Source organism: Macrobrachium nipponense, chromosome 33 (assembly GCF_015104395.2).
Source record: "Macrobrachium nipponense isolate FS-2020 chromosome 33, ASM1510439v2, whole genome shotgun sequence".
Taxonomy (NCBI): Eukaryota; Metazoa; Arthropoda; class Malacostraca; order Decapoda; family Palaemonidae; genus Macrobrachium; species Macrobrachium nipponense.
Window position 1 is genome coordinate 46,751,483 of NC_087219.1, and position 16,084 is coordinate 46,767,566.

General features: G+C 39.6%; 1 long non-coding RNA gene across 3 annotated transcripts in view; it reads right to left on the reverse strand.

Annotated features, from left to right (window-relative positions):
• Nucleotides 1-16,084, reverse strand: part of LOC135203146 (uncharacterized) — a 449,843-nt gene that overhangs the window by 282,892 nt on the left and 150,867 nt on the right. Inside the window, exon 4 of one of the 3 annotated variants that reach the window (XR_010311871.1) lies at nucleotides 12,025-14,100. The exons of the other annotated variants lie outside the window; for them this stretch is intronic. This is a non-coding gene — a long non-coding RNA (uncharacterized LOC135203146). Of the gene's footprint in view, nucleotides 1-12,024; nucleotides 14,101-16,084 lie in introns of those variants that run through there. 3 annotated transcript variants of the gene reach the window in all.

The window sequence follows — 16,084 nt, forward strand, 5'->3', positions numbered from 1 at the left end:
GAGTAGTTTTCTTTTTCTTTGTTCTGATCCCTCGTTCTCCATTCAAGGACAAATTTTTCAGTGTTAACTACATTTCCTGGGAGTGAACGATGTGAAATCAGAATAGTGGCAACCTAATAACAGGACTTCGTAGCAGCGATCGTTAAGCTGATATCACAAAAGAAACGAATCTGAATTCCTTAATATTCTTGTGGGCAAGCTAAAGCAAGGTTTCCAAATTCTCCACAACAGGAATAAGGTAAATTTTATTTTATTTTCTAGTTATTTGTGTAGAACTACCTATTCTAGTTAGGGATATATAAAATCTGACTGCCTTTATAGCGATAGGAAATAGAACACGTGTAAGCCGATAGACTACATTCTAATGTTATGCCCCATTGCATAAAGAATTGGGGTTAGAGAGTAAGATTCAAAATAAAAATAAGTGCCATATTTCGTGAATTGCAAGTTAATCGTGAATCCCGCGTTGTAAAGATATTTTGTGTTTTATGTGAATCAACGCATGCGATCTCTCTCTCTCTCTCTCTCTCTCTCTCTCTCTGGTGCTTGCGGGCACCGCAGGTCTAAACAGGATAGGATTTAAATCCCCCCCTGGCCACGTGGCTCAAACCTATCCATTGCTGTTCATTAACAAAGGAATAAATGAGTCAATAAATAAGAAAAGAAAAAACATAAGTGTTAGAGTAAAAAAAATTCTTAACGTTAGAATAAACAAAATCAAAGGTAAACGTTTTCTTTCTTTATTTTCTGTACAGAATAATATAAGGGCAAATACTTTTGCATTTCGAACAAGGGCATATGTTACCCTTAGCGTAGTTTCCAACACGACCTTGAAAACATTTGTGATTCATTCATTTGTCTAGACGACCCGTGTACAGCCTGATTCTCTGGGGTTTTAAATTTGCAGACTTGATGGTCTTAGGTTCGTGAGACCTAGGGTAAAGAAAGGGGTTGTGAGGAGGCAGTATATTTATAAAGGGTGGTTGATCTTTATCCTTGTTTCTCCTCTTACCTTTTAATGTGTACAAGCTAGCGTTAAGAGTTCTGAGAAAAGCTAGGTTCAAGGGTAAGATAGACTAAGGATTTGCGCTGGTAGAAAAGGAAAAAATATATATTATCCACTTCTTGTCTCCATCCTCAAGATGATATACATAAAAAACAAAACAAAAGGGAGATTCCCATTTACATTTTTTTATTATCAACTGTATTTGCCACGTATTTCACATTGAAGTTCCGTGAATTCATAACCAGATTTTTCCTTTTATTTACAAAGCCGTATTTGCATGTGGTTCAGCATTTACGACATTCATTTGCTACGTTTTCACATGGAGTTTCCATGAAGTTCGTGATCAGATTCTTTAGTTTTATTTTACAAGCTTTATTGCCAAATCCATTACCAGCGTCGAGTTCTCCACCGAACTGTAGATTACGGAGATTCTACGGCGTGAGGTTTCCGCCGCACTACACACCAGTAGTAACTGTATTTGCAGGGATTTATGGTCATCTTGCCAAGTCTGCGTTGAGCATTTCTGCATACCTCTGGCGACATTTGCAGTTTTGCAACTACCTTCCATCTTACTATTCTCAGGCTAGTCTACTAGCGTTTTACGGCTGAGGAGATGGCCAGTAACACAGCACTGGAGGAGGCTAAGGCCTTCACAGAAGCCGGAAAAGCCATGGGGCTGGAGGGCGCAAAGCTGATCAATTGGGTGAATGATAAGCTCAAGGAACCAGCCCAAGACAGAGCAGCCGAACAGGAGAAGGAGAGGGATGCACAAGAAAGAGGAGAAGCAGCTGAAAGAGAATTCCAAGCAGCCAAAAGGAAGAAAGAAAGAGCACATGAATTGGCTATGGCAGTCCAGAGTGCCACTCTGGCACCCCCGAGTCCCACGCCCCCTGCGCCCTCTCACCTCCTCAGCATGGGCGGCTTCATTAGGGCTTGGGACGATAATGAACCCGACACCTGGCTCCATCATGTCGAGCAGGTGTTCAGGAACTTCAATCCAACCCCTAAGGAAGTGGCCTCCTCCTTGGCAAACACCTCACTGGCAAAGGGCGGACTGTATTCGATGCCCTTCCCGTGAATGAGCGACAAGATCTCGCCCTCGTCCGAGAGGCAATTCTTGGGGCTTATGAATTGACCCCAGACCGGTGGAGGCAGAAATGGAGGACTATGCCCAAGGAAGCTAACCAAACATGGACAGAGTGGGCAGCCAAGAAGACACCGGCACTCCGCAGGTGGACGAAGGCCTCCAAAGCAACGTCTGTTGAGGAGGTTTCTAGAACTCTTTCAATTAGAAGACTTCCTGTCCTACGCTCCCCCTGATCTTACCACCCACTTGGTGGACAAGGCCCCTAAGACTATTTTGGAGTGCTGTAAATAGGCAGACACCTATGACACCCACCACCCGCTGCAGAATTCTGTAAAGAAGAAAATATGCCCTGCTCTCCCCCTCACTCCTGCTGCCATTTCTCAGCCTACCCAGCGCCCCAATAACCTTCCTCGGAAACCTGAGTGGGGGCATTGCAATAAACCCGGTCACACCACGGAGCAGTGCCTCTCAAAGGTGGATCCCCCTCAGCAAGCTGCCGTCACTCCTCCGAATTGACTACCCAATCATTATATTAATAAGAGCAACAGCCCTTGGAGCAGAAACAACAGGCCCAGGCCTGATTTTAGCAAGAGTTTCTGTGGCACAAGCAGTGCATGGGCACACTGCTGCCTGGGCTGGATGTCCCAAGAAAGCTCCTATTTCTTCCATTGCTATGGCCGTGACAAATTCATCAACTCTAGGCCCCCCTGCTCAGGGCCCCATGTTTGTCGCACCTCCCAGAGGTCGCTATCCTACCCACCAGGTCCGAGCTTTTGATGGCATTGGTGCGCAAGTATCCATCATCTGAGAGGATAGAATTCCTTACAGAGCTCAGGTTGATAGGCACCAGTTCATCACGATAGAGAGAGACAACCATGTCAAGATGTTCCTACCTACTGTCCGGTTGAGAGTCACATGACCTCACCGTTCTAAGATATGTACCATGGCAGTAGCAACCTATATACCAGGAGGTTATGATGTCCTGCTAGGACAAGATTTTAAGTCTCCTCCTACCTTATTACTGTATCAGGGCTCCTGCCCTCACATAGCTCCAAACCCATTCCACGGGCCTCCAAGAACTACCTCTGCACAGCCAGTGCCACTTGAAGGTGCCAGGCAGTGCCAGGCTCCATCTCTCATGGATGTTCAACCACGTTCGAGTCCTTCCACTAAGCCAGGAACGGCCTCAGTGCCAGTGACCAGGCCAGACTCAAGTCTTCCTCCTGGAGCTCTAAGTCCCAGTCGCTCTCCCTCCACTGGCTTGGCCCCACTACCCATGCCAGTAGGCAAGGAAGAGCCAATTCCAATAGGAATTCTCAAGGACACCCATGACCATAGTGGACACTCCACCAATGGTGCAGCCTCGCAGACCGCCGCCCCAGAGTCGGCCCTCCCCATGGTTAAGCCCATCCCGAATACCATTACCTCATCCAATTCCCCTCCGTCAGCAGCTGACCGGTCCTGGAGTAATGACACTGCCGAATCCCATTCAGCCGAGGAACTCGGGCAACAGAGCCACGCAGCATTAGGCACAGGGATGAGTACCAAGGCCCCACTTGTCACAGCAGCTGGAGCCGATGCCCCTGTGGAATCTTCAAAGGGCTTGGATCATTCAAGGCCCCCCATGGCATCGTCAAACGACCTCGGAGAGGTCGAAGGAAAAAGGGAAAAGGGCGTCGTGGATTTCCGAAACCTTACGAAAGCCAATAGCCTCTCTGCACTAGTGCCTGGCACAGTGACACCCCCTTATAGAGAATTCTGATCCTCTCCATCCAGAGCAGAGTGGCAGATTCTGTTACTTCTACTTCCTTCTTACCCTTTGGTAACTACTTCCTTCTGACCCTTTGGTAACTTTCTTTTTTTTTGTACTGTCTGTATCTTCTCTTCATTGGTTTCCTTTCCTCTTATTTACTGCCTTGAGGCATTTATTGTATATTGTACGCTCTGCTTAGGCAGAGCCAAACCTACCAGCCATTCTGGCCTTGTATAAATTAGTACTTCTTTATGAACTACTGTCGTAAAAGTGCCACAAATGGCACCGTGCCCAATTCTAGGCACTTAGAATTCCATTTAACTTGGGAAACTTTTAGCTACGCAGAGCCAAACCTGCCAGCCATTCTGGCCTTGTATAAATTAGTACTTCTTTATGAACTACTGTCGTAAAAGTGCCACAAATGGCACCGTGCCCTATTCTAGGCACTTAGAATTCCATTTAACTTGGGAAACTTTTAGCCAGCAAACATTGCTATAGCTTTAAGAGATAATTTCAAAGCCTGGCTCGTTATACATTGGTTGATTAGCTTTTTGATTTAGTGTTATTCCCTAGTCTTTATATTTTGTGAGATTGCCATTGTCTTTGGTGAAATTTACATTTTTTGTGTGTTATCTTATTTAATCTCTATTTAATTACTTCATTATTTTTCCCCTTGTTAGTTGCACTAATGTTTGCTAGGATGTAATTAATACTGTTGGGCGTCGTCTTGTTGCAAGACAGTTACTTAACGAAACCGTAGGCCCAATAACACACCTGAACGCATCACATCGCCCCATCAGGGTAAACTGATAGTTTGTGTTGCCTTGAGCAATTAAGACAGTAGTATTATATATGATGTAATTTACCCTGTAGGGTAAGTTTTATAATCATTATTAGATATTTACTGCTATTCTCAGTGTGATGTTATATTTTAAGAGTATTCTTTACTGGAATATAGCAAGTTAATCTTTAGTCACATCACACTTTATATTGCTTAATCTTCTGCCTGTCGGCAGAATTTGAATATTGCTTATATTATAAGTCCACTCAAGGGAGAATGGAAGGCTCAGTAATCTATATTGCAATTGGTCCTTGTTTATGACTTGTATTGTCCATTCTAACCCATCTAAGGTTGAAATGTCCTCTAGAATGGGGAGGTGTTCAAGATTTTAAGCCAGAACCAAGGAAAATAAAGTCTTTTACCAAGTTTCATGCATCTTTGTCTATATGTAAGTTGCCCCTTTCAACTGGAAGCATCCATTCTCTCAATTCTCTCAAAAAAGCTATCTCTTCTCCCATTGGTTGTTGGAATTACCCCCTACAGGGACGAGGATTTAAAAGGATCAGAGGCCAGCGGCTCGCTCTCAGAACGACTTTGGAGCTCAGAAGAACACCAGATTAGAGCGGCAGCCCGAACCATTGAGATGCAACGAACGAGATACCAATTGTAACCCCTACTGGTATTTAGGACTATATACTTGTAAACTGTGAAACTGACCATCTGCCAAAAATATACGGGTGGCTTACTTAACCCTTAAACGCCGACTGGACGTATTTTACGTCGACATTTTTTGTCTCTCGGGTGCCGACTGGACGTATTTTACGTCGACATACAAAAGTTTTTTTTAAAATTCGCGGAAAAATACTTTTAGGCCTACCAGCCAAAAACTCTTGAATCACGCGCCTTGGGGGATGCTGGGAGTTCACGGATCAAGGTGTTGTTTTGTTTACAATCGTTACGCAGGCGCGCAAGCGCGAATTTCTTTCTTACCGCACTAAAAAGTATCTGTGACACATCTCGGAAATTATTTCGTCACTTTGACATAATTTTTTTACCATTTTAAATTAGCCGTTACATGGAGTATTATATATGAAAATATGCATATTTTTATGTAAAATACAACAAAAAAATACTCATGATTGTAGCTTTTATTAGTTTTGAGATATTTTCATATAAATAACGATAAGTGCCAAAATTTCAACCTTTGGTCAACTTTGACTCTATCGAAATGGTCGAAAAACGCAATTGTAAGCTAAAACTCTTATATTTTAGTACTATTCAATCATTTACCTTAATTTTGCAACTAATTGGAAGTCTCTAGCACAATATTTCGATTTATGGTGAATTTATGAAAAAACTTTTTCCTTACGTCCGCGCGGTAACTCTTCCGAAAAAAATCATACATGCGATTGTGGTAATGTTTGCACCATTTTAAATTAGCCGTTACATAAAGTTTTATATATGAAAATGTGCGCAATTTCATGCACAATACAACTAAAAACAACCCATGGTTGTAGCTTTTATCAATTTTGAAATATTTTCATATAAAAAATGATAAGTGACAAATTTTCAACCTTCGGTCAACTTTGACTCTACCGAAATGGTCGAAAAACGCAATTGTAAGCTAAAACGCTTATATTCTAGTAATATTCAAGTATTTACCTTCATTTTGCAACAAATTGGAAGTCTCTAGCACAATATTTCGATTTATGGTGAATTTATGAAAAAAATAACATTTTCTTTACGTCCGCGTGGTAACTCTTCCGAAAAAATCATACGTGCGATTGTGGTAATGTTTGCACCATTTTAAATTAGCCGTTACATAAAGTTTTATATATGAAAATGTGCGCAATTTCATGTGTAATACAACAAAAAATAGTTGAAGGTTGTAGCTTTTCTCATTTTTGAAATATTTGCATATAAATCACGATAAATAGAAAAAAAACCACGTTCGGTCAAATTTGACTCTACCGAAATGGTCGAAAAACGCAATTGTAAGATAAAATTCTTACAGTCTAGTAATATTCAGTCATTTATCTTCATCGTGAAACAAATTCGAAGTCTCTAGCACAATATTTAAATTTATGGTGAATTTTTAGAAAAAAAACTTTCCTTCCCTCCGCGCGCAGATTCTCCGCCACAAATCTCCGAAATGCGTAAGTCCCATTCTCGGAATATTTGCTCCGTTTCATATTAGGCATTTCATAGAGTTTTATATATGAAAATGTGCGCAATTTCATGTAGAATAAAACGAAAAATATTTGAAAGTTGTAGCTTTTTTTATTTCCGAAATAATTGCATATAAAAAAAATATATAAAAAAAATTCGACATTCGGTCAACTTTAACTCGTCAGATATGGTCGAAAACTGCATTTGTAAGCTAATATTCTTACAGTATAGTAATATTAAATCATTTGTCTTCATTTTGAAAGAAATTGGAAGTCTCTAGGACAATATTTAGATTTATGGTGAATTTTTGAAAAAAATATTTGTTTACGTCCGCGAGTTACGAATTCATGCATTATTTTGTGACAATATTTTCTCTGTGTTGCTTTTATCGTTTTACAATGTGTTATATACCAAAATGATCGCAATTTAGTGTACATTACAACGAAAAAAAAGTAACTTGTTACCTTTAACCGTTTTGCGCACAGCGCGATTTGAATACAATTATATATGAAATTTCGTTTTTGCGCTATCATATATCGCGTTATTTATATATGATAATGATAATTTTTTTTCATTTCTGATGGTTGCATACTAAACTTCAGGCAATGACAAAAAAAGGAGCCAAAAATTAACTCTTAATCTTGAAAACTAAGCGCGCTGTGATTTTTTGAAAAAAATATTTTTTCCGCTTCCGCGCTCACTCTGAAACGTCTCCGGCACACGGGAGACATTTTTTTTTTTACCGCTTCGGCGTTTAAGGGTTAACAAGCACCACTAATTGCTTGATAGATTTTGGGTCTAGATCCAATATATGAGATACCAGATGAAACTAATATACATCTGCACACACTACTGATTATAGAATGACCAGTGACAGACATTTTGGAGGGTGGGTTCCCCCTGATAGACGCACTGAAAGGGGGGGGGGGGGTTAATTGGATCTAGATCCAACTTAGAAGATAAAAAGTAAAATTTACACTAAAGTAGCACTGCACATCTTAAAATACTGTGGTGGTAATGACAGACATTTTAGTGAGTGGTTACCCCCTGACAGACGCCCCACAACGAGTGGGGAGAGGGGAGGCAGGATCTGCATCTACCATTGGAGCTACTAAGTAAAATTTACACTGCAATAGCACTGTATATCGTAGAGTACTGTGGTGGTAATGACAGACATTTTAGTGGGTGGTTTCCCCCTGACAGACACCCCACAACGAGTGGCGAGGGGGGAGACAGGATCTGCATCCAACATTGGAGATACCAACATTTTAGTGGGTTGTTACCCTCTGACAGACATAGCCAACGGTTGGAGGGGAGAGATGGGACACCTGGAAATGAATCAACATCTACCATAAGCGATACTAACATTAAAAATATTCATCAAGAAAATGGCCATTTTCTGCAATTCGTGAGCCTGATACAAGTTAAAAGGCAAAAACATTCCATGTGATTTATTATACACATAGGATTTACCAGATTCAGTGACTTCGAACATATCTCTGATGTATTTCTCCACCAGGTAAGAAAACTCACTATTAACAAAATATGCTTTACATCCAAGTACTAACTATAGCCCCATTACCACAATTACTCATATTTGATTGTCAAAAACAAAAATCACTCATTATATTATTTGTACGTTATGTACATACTTAAAAGTACAGTTCCACTGCATTGTCAGGGGTTTGCTTTGGAAGTATCCTGCATCCGTAAAATTTATTGAAATTACTTTTGATAAAGAAAGGGAAAAAACAAACTTGTATGCTATGTACGTACTTACAAGTATAGTTGTATTGTCAGAGATTTGACATTGGAAGAATCATACATCGGTAACATTTAATGAAATTCCTTTTCAAATAGAGGAAAAAACTAACATATGTACTTTGAGCATGGTATCAAGACAAGTGTTCCTATACACGTTTACTGCAGATTTAACAAACATGAAGGCATTATAGTGTCTTATGCCTTACCTACTGATTTAACTAATAGCACAAATACGTTTCCATAACACTCACTGACCAGTTTTATTTGAAAATAAATACAACTCACTCATGATAATAATCTGTCCACATTTACATGTAAGTGTATAATCTCATTCTTTAATCATAGTAAGAAAAATTATAAAACACAAAATGCCATAATGAATGTCTACATTTCAAGTTCTTTGTCTCACTTTAATATAAAACAGATTGAATAAAAAAGTATATAATTGATCATAACAGTATATGTACCAAATAAATGGCTGCATTTCAAGATTGTCTGTCTCACTTCCATATAAAAATGGGAATAAACAGTATTTATTCTTAACAGTATATATCAACTTAATGGTACTTTTCCAATATATTGCGGATTAACATATAGGAAAATATGAAATTTGTAACACTTAATAAAGATCCCTTTTAGAAAGTCTAAACAAATGTACAATACAAATAAATATGTGCACAGTATCATGAAAGGTATACAACACTTATGTCCATATACATTTACCACATAAAATAGTCATATACATTTACCTCAGATTAACATATAACAAACAAATTTCATTACCAGTTGTTACTGGCCACTGCTTTGTAAAACTTAAATAAATAAATAAATAAATACAAATTACGCTTTAATGCCAATAATGTCCATGATGCATTTATGCTTATATGATCATGGCATCATGATGATAAAAATCTGCAAAAACATATTACCTTGACAAATATCTGTATTTAATATGTGTCTTCATCACTTGCACTTTCATCATCTGTCCATTGATCATCACTTTCATCATGATCAATGTCAGTGCAGGTATCAGTTTCTGCCACATTAGTAGTGTTCTGGATGAGGGCCATTGGCACGGAGCTTCCCTCAAACCATTCCGGAATAAAAGCATTACCATCTTTATTCCATCCAAACTCAGTTGGGTCTAATCCGTCACTGGGATTTTGCTTATCGGCACTGTGCCAAGGAATGCTTAGATACTGAGCACATTGATTTTTCTTTTTGAGAGTTGTGGTACAAGGTGGCAGGAGTGTACAGTTGATACGCTTCACATTCGCTAGAGGATTTCTTGTGTTAACAGATCCAATCATTTTACTGAACATGACATACCTGGCTTCAGTAAGGTCACTAAGGTGTGGATGCCCATATAGAGCACATACAAAGGAAGACAAAGACTCTATGTCTGGACCGAGTGGATGAGAGGTCTTGGAAAACTTTTATAAATTTTCCTGTTTCATCGTTTGTTATGATGTTAAATGGTCTTTTATTTCCTTTTCTGTAAAATGCTGCTGCGACATCTGAGCCAGTGAAGGCGTGGAATGCTGGTAATGCGGCTGATATTCCAGCTCTTTTTAATTCCAGAACATGAAACAGCTCGTTGATGTTGATATATCTGCGATTGTTTCCATATCCACAGTCCAGCATGATACTTCTTTTTCCTTGCTCTTCTTCACTCATCTTGCCCAGTAAACCTAACAGAATGACTAAAATGCCAGTATCTGAAGATCTAACTATTATATTCCCATGCACTTTGGATACATAAAGAGCAACCAAAGTATCTGCCTCCTTGTGATGACCCTGGAGATTTTCTAGTTGGTCAGTGATCATATACTCTTGTTCACTGTTAAAGGAATACTTCAAGCAGTACCCACCATGCGACACTACTAAAATCTTACTTCCAATGATTGGACCATAGTGATTCTTACACCATCCCATGAGAAAGAATTTTGCTAGTTCATCTTTGAAATTTCCATTCGTCAACAGCTGGGAGCCTCTTTGTCGTGGAATTTGTTCTGGTCCGGTGATTGTATATCTTGTATTATTATCTGCACCTCTTAATTTCCTTTCATTATCTTTAAGTGAAGGCCTGATGTACTTATCAAAGAGAACATGAATTTAGCTTCCTGGAAAAGAGCAGATTGTTATCAAAAGTTCCCTTGCTATTGCTCCATAAGATCCATTTGTCTGCTGCAAGACTGAGTGGATTAATAAGCCTCCATCGATTATGGTTGCTGCCACATTACGGTGACTCTAAGTTAATAATGAGCTGTCTAGATTCATTTCCAGTAATCGTAGTAGGGCTGACTTTTCGGTTTTTAGGGGGGATGCATCGCTGTGTGCCAATGAAAGGGGAACTTCTGTCACTGGGAATAACAGAATGTCTCAGGTCCAAGGTAGTATTCTGATGAGAAGCAACCTGGATTAGACGTGCAAACACATCTCCTACTCCTGCAGCTGACTTGAGAGTAGCAACCATCGACCTCCTTTTATTGTTATTCTCCATGGCGAAGTTGTTAACCCTTGTTCTTGGTATGGTCTTTAGAAATCTGGAGTTATCAACACTGCACTCTCGCAGGAACGTCAATCGACATTCATGACCCCTTGAAAGTGACCCAAGCAGATACAGCTTAGTTTCTTGATCAGTAGCTTTTCCTGATGAAATATTCAGGTCAGGTGACCTACAGGTAGGGTCCCCAAAGGGATTGCAAGTTTCCTTCATTAATGCACTTAGGACACCTATACTATCATTATCTTTCTTGACTCGCCACTGACGAAGCTGAGCAGATGGCTGTACATCTTCTTCTATGCCCACTAGAACTCTTAATTCTGACACAGCCAATCCTCTCTGAGTTGTTGTAATGCTCCATCTGCGAAATGTGCTTTCAGAGTTCCTAAAGGCAACAATACCTTTCAGTGGAGATGCTGGATTTTTGTTCACTGTTTGTTTCAGACACATGTCGACTGCAGTCCTAGCATAGTTTTTGGTTGTTCTACGAATGGAGAAGGCACCAAGATCAAGAAGTTCTTGGCATTCAGGTTGGAGTGACTGAAGCTTCTGCAGAAACAAACATCCCCAGCGAGCATAATTGGGTCTATTTAACCCAAAGAAAATGTCCAATACAGTTGGTAAAACTGATACGTAGAGATCTATATCATTTGTGTGTATGGCTTGCTGTAGTTGTCTGTAGACTCTGTTTACCATGTACACATGTACTCCAGTATGCCGCAGTTGCTCCTAGCTGTCCATCCATCACTTGTTTAAAAAAATATTGTAAGATTTCAGGTAGCCATGGAAACTATCATTCATTGCAAGATACTCCTCAGTTGGCTTTGCCTCAAATGGCGCATCCTGAAGAACATTTGACATGTCAGTCCTTGCTTCTCCACTAAAGAGTGCACAGAAATCTCTGGAACAATAATCTTTCCATGACACAGGCAAGGTGATGAATACGAACACATCTGTTGTAGAATTACCTTTAATAAATCCTGTCAAGGATCCTTCAGCAAGGATGCCAGATTCAGTAAGCATGTATTCTACTCCTGAAAATAGAATAAAGGTACCAAGTGCACCAAAAAATGCCATTTCCAAGTGAAAATTGCCAAGTAAAATCAGCAGTCTGTCAAACACTGGTGATTCAATTGCTTGAATTGAGTAAGCCTTGATGGCCAAAACAGCAAGGTCGTAACTTACAATAGCATAGCTTTGGTTCACCTCCTGCTACATTCAAAGATCTTATCATTGTATCCCTGACTACATCATTTCGTGTCGGAGGTAAGGGAATAGGATCCATATAACTTATAGTTTGTTGTGGCAAGTCATCTGTAACAAATCGGGAATAAAATCCTTGGAAAAGAGGTAGCTGTCTGTGTAGTGACTGCCAGTTCCAGTAGAAACCTAACAAGTTCTCTTCAAAAACATACTGGCCATCATTTGGAGGGGCAGAAATGTCAAAATGGGCACTTTTCAAGGTTGCCCTAAAAGGAGGAATGTCTCGATCAGAACCTTCATATCGTCTTCGCTTTCGTCTACAAATCATTTCTATTTCTTTTGTGTCATCTTTTGAGGATTTGTTTTGATAACAGATGCTGACAATTGAATGGAGGGTGCTCTTACCATCTAATGTTTCGATATTCACATCATAATTATCCCAAGCAGTAGCTGTTGCAAGGTTGGGTTTACACAGAATTCCATCTGGAGTTTCCTAATTATCATCTGACACTGTGAACGCAAATTCAGTCTCTAAAGCTTTAACTTCATCATAAGATATAGAGTGCTCAATTCTGTTAAGCATCTGTACTACTGTCTTTGACCCAGTCAATGTTCCCATACCAAGGCCCAGGCATGTACTTTTCCAGGGGTGCACTCGACCTCTTGATGTAATAAACACAGCGTCAAGAGGCACTTGACATCACTCATCGTTCAATATTTTCCCTAGGAACCGGATTAGTTCTGAAAGAGGACCACAATAAAGTGGTCGAAAAAAGAACTCTAGTGGTTCTGGAAGCATTGGGGAAGTCTGTTTCAGAGTATGAGCTGATGTTGGACTAGGAGATTTGGTTTTAGGCATAGATAGAATAACGCTACGTAAATACATAGGAACAGCACGTACTTGATCATACTGCTTGAATGACTTGTGCTCATCAGCAAATGCTGCTCTAGCATCTGACTCAGACATGGATGAGCTCTGAATAAGATTTCCTACCCGCCTATAAGTAATAATGTACGTATTTCGTTCGAATAGGCCTCTTTAATTTTACACAGCAATGAATAAACAGTGTACTGATCAATGTCTTCTTGAGAACCACCCCTGGACATGAATTTTGTAGCATACAAATCAAACAGGGATGTCGATAGAATTACTTCGTTTTTATCAATCACATGGTGCTGCACAGTCGCAGATGATCCGGAAAGTTTCTGCATGGATATGTTTGATTGATTTTTGCTCTGTTTTAGGTAATATTTCTGAAGCCTTAATATATTTACAACGACAAAACTTATGATATTTGACTCTCCTTGCAGTACGGTCACCTCCATTCATGAATATCGATATTACACGGTGGTCATTATTTTTTTGAGCAGCTTCCAATAATGATCTGCAGCCTTCTTTAGTATTACACTCTGACAGTACCTCCATCGATTTATTCCACTTCCTCTTATGTTTGCCACAAAAGATGCAATCAGCTGAGAGTATCCCATTTTGATCTGTAACAGGATGGGAGCTTATTGTTCCTGGTGTTGATGACTCAGGAGCCGTATGTTGTGTATGAGGTGCTGATCGTTTAACTGCACTATACTTTCTTAGGCAAGGAGAATGGTAGAAATCCAAGTGAGTAAACTCGTTCTTATTGATGATTTGAATTGTAACTTCATGGAAAACATCAGAACGAAGTTTTCTGTGTAGGTCTGCATTTTTCTTAATCGAATGCCATGTATTTACTTGAAAGCTTCATAGTTTACTTGATATTTCTTCAGATGATCTGCAAATTATACATTCCCTCTGAATTCCTGTGGCTACTGCTGCACAAACAGACTCCATAATCTGTAATAATGTATAGGAAATTAAAAATTCCATATCTGAAATATAAACATCAATAAGGAATTTAATCTTGGTACGTTCCGGTAAGGGAGGCTCTACATAATAGGGTCTGGTTTTATGATCAATTGAGAGGCCCAGTTAGTTCCATTCAGACTGAATCATATGGAGTGTAATTTTTGTCTGACAGTCGGTCCGATGGGGATCAAGCAGAGCTTGATCATGAAATCCTACAACTCGTGAGATTTCAATCAGATCTAATCCTGTGAACCAATCATCAGTTTTGTTCTTGGCATCGTCACGGGAACATCTCACGCCCCGACGACCATGCCGACAACGACCGGCATGAACTGCTCATTTGCAGAACACCAGTTCTGGGGTGAATTTATAATACTTACAAAAAGTATGAACACATGTGCCAAATTAAAGGTAAAGAATATATGATATTTTAATGTCGATACAACCCTGATATGATACAGCATTAAATGAAAAAACTTTTTCAGAAACCTATTATCCTATAAGTTATAAGCCTACAAGGAATACGAATGAATGTGGTGGGAAAACGCATATGATTTTTCCTTTTTCTCCCACTATTACCCTATCCCATATGCTATTGTAAATCAGAAATGGAAGAAGTCTATATTAGACACCAGAACTTTTAGGGGCTGCCGTGTTCCTTCTGACCACAAACTCGTAATATCCAAGATTAGAATAAAGTTACAGGCCAACCAAGAAAAAAGGAGAACTATAAAGTTTGATGTAGATAAGTTGAGAAATGAAAGAGTTAAACAACAGTATGAGGTGAAGGTAGGAGGCAAATTTGCGGCATTAATTGGTATGGAAAATATGGATATGGATTCAGAGGAATCCTGGGCAATATTAAGTTCAGATACTAAGGACGTAGCAACAGAGGTGTTAGGTTATAAGAGAAGTAACAGCAAACCTTGGTTCAGTGATGAAGCAAAAGTTTTAAGTGAAGAGCAACAAAGGTTGAGAGTTCAAATGGACGATGAACAAGACCTAGAGAAGAAACAACAACTAAAAAGACGAAGAAATAGAAAGCTGAGAGAACTAAGTGATAGGATGAAGCATGACCAAAACATGTTTTGGAAAGAAAGAGCTACCGAAGTTGAAGTAGCTATGGAAATTGGCGAGAGCAGGGCTATGTTTGCAGCTGTGAGATTCTTGAGGAATGCAAGCCAGAAAAAGTTTGGAGGGAGTGATGGGATGTTGGATGAAGATGGGAACTTGGTCACAGACGAAATGGAGAAAATTAATCTGTTTGCAAGATATTTTGAAAGAGTCCTAAATGTTGATACTACCGGTGGGGATGAGTGCATTGCAGATTTAAACGAGGCACTGGAGGTACAAGAAGATATTAGTGCAGAAGAGGTGAAAGAGGCCTTAAAATCTGTAAAAAATGGAAAAACTGCTGGCGTGTGCGGGATAACTGCAGAGATGCTAAAAGCAGGAGGACGAAGGATGATAGAGGCATTAAGAGTTGTTTTTAACATAGTTTGGAAAACAGAGGTGGTACCAAGTGACTGGAAAAAGGCAATTATGATACCAATATATAAAAATAAGGGAAGCAAAAGGGAGTGTGGTAACTATCGGGGCATAAGTTTACTGTCAGTCCCAGGGAAGATATTCATGAGAGTAATACTTAACAGAATAAGACCTATAGTAGAAGAGAAACTTAGAGAACAGCAGTGTGGTTTTAGAAGTGGAAGGTCAACAGTGGATCAAATTTTCACCTTAAGACAGATAATTGAGAAGAGATGGAAATATGCAAAGCCAATATTCTGTGCTTTTATAGACTTGGAAAAAGCGTATGATTCAGTATGGAGAGATGGAATGTGGAGAGTGGCAGAACACTATGGTATACCACTGAAAGTGATAAGGATACTAAAGAACTGGTACCAAGGAGTGTGCAGCTGTGTACAGCTGGATGGACAGCAAAGTGACTGGTTCCCAGTTGGAAGTGGGCTAA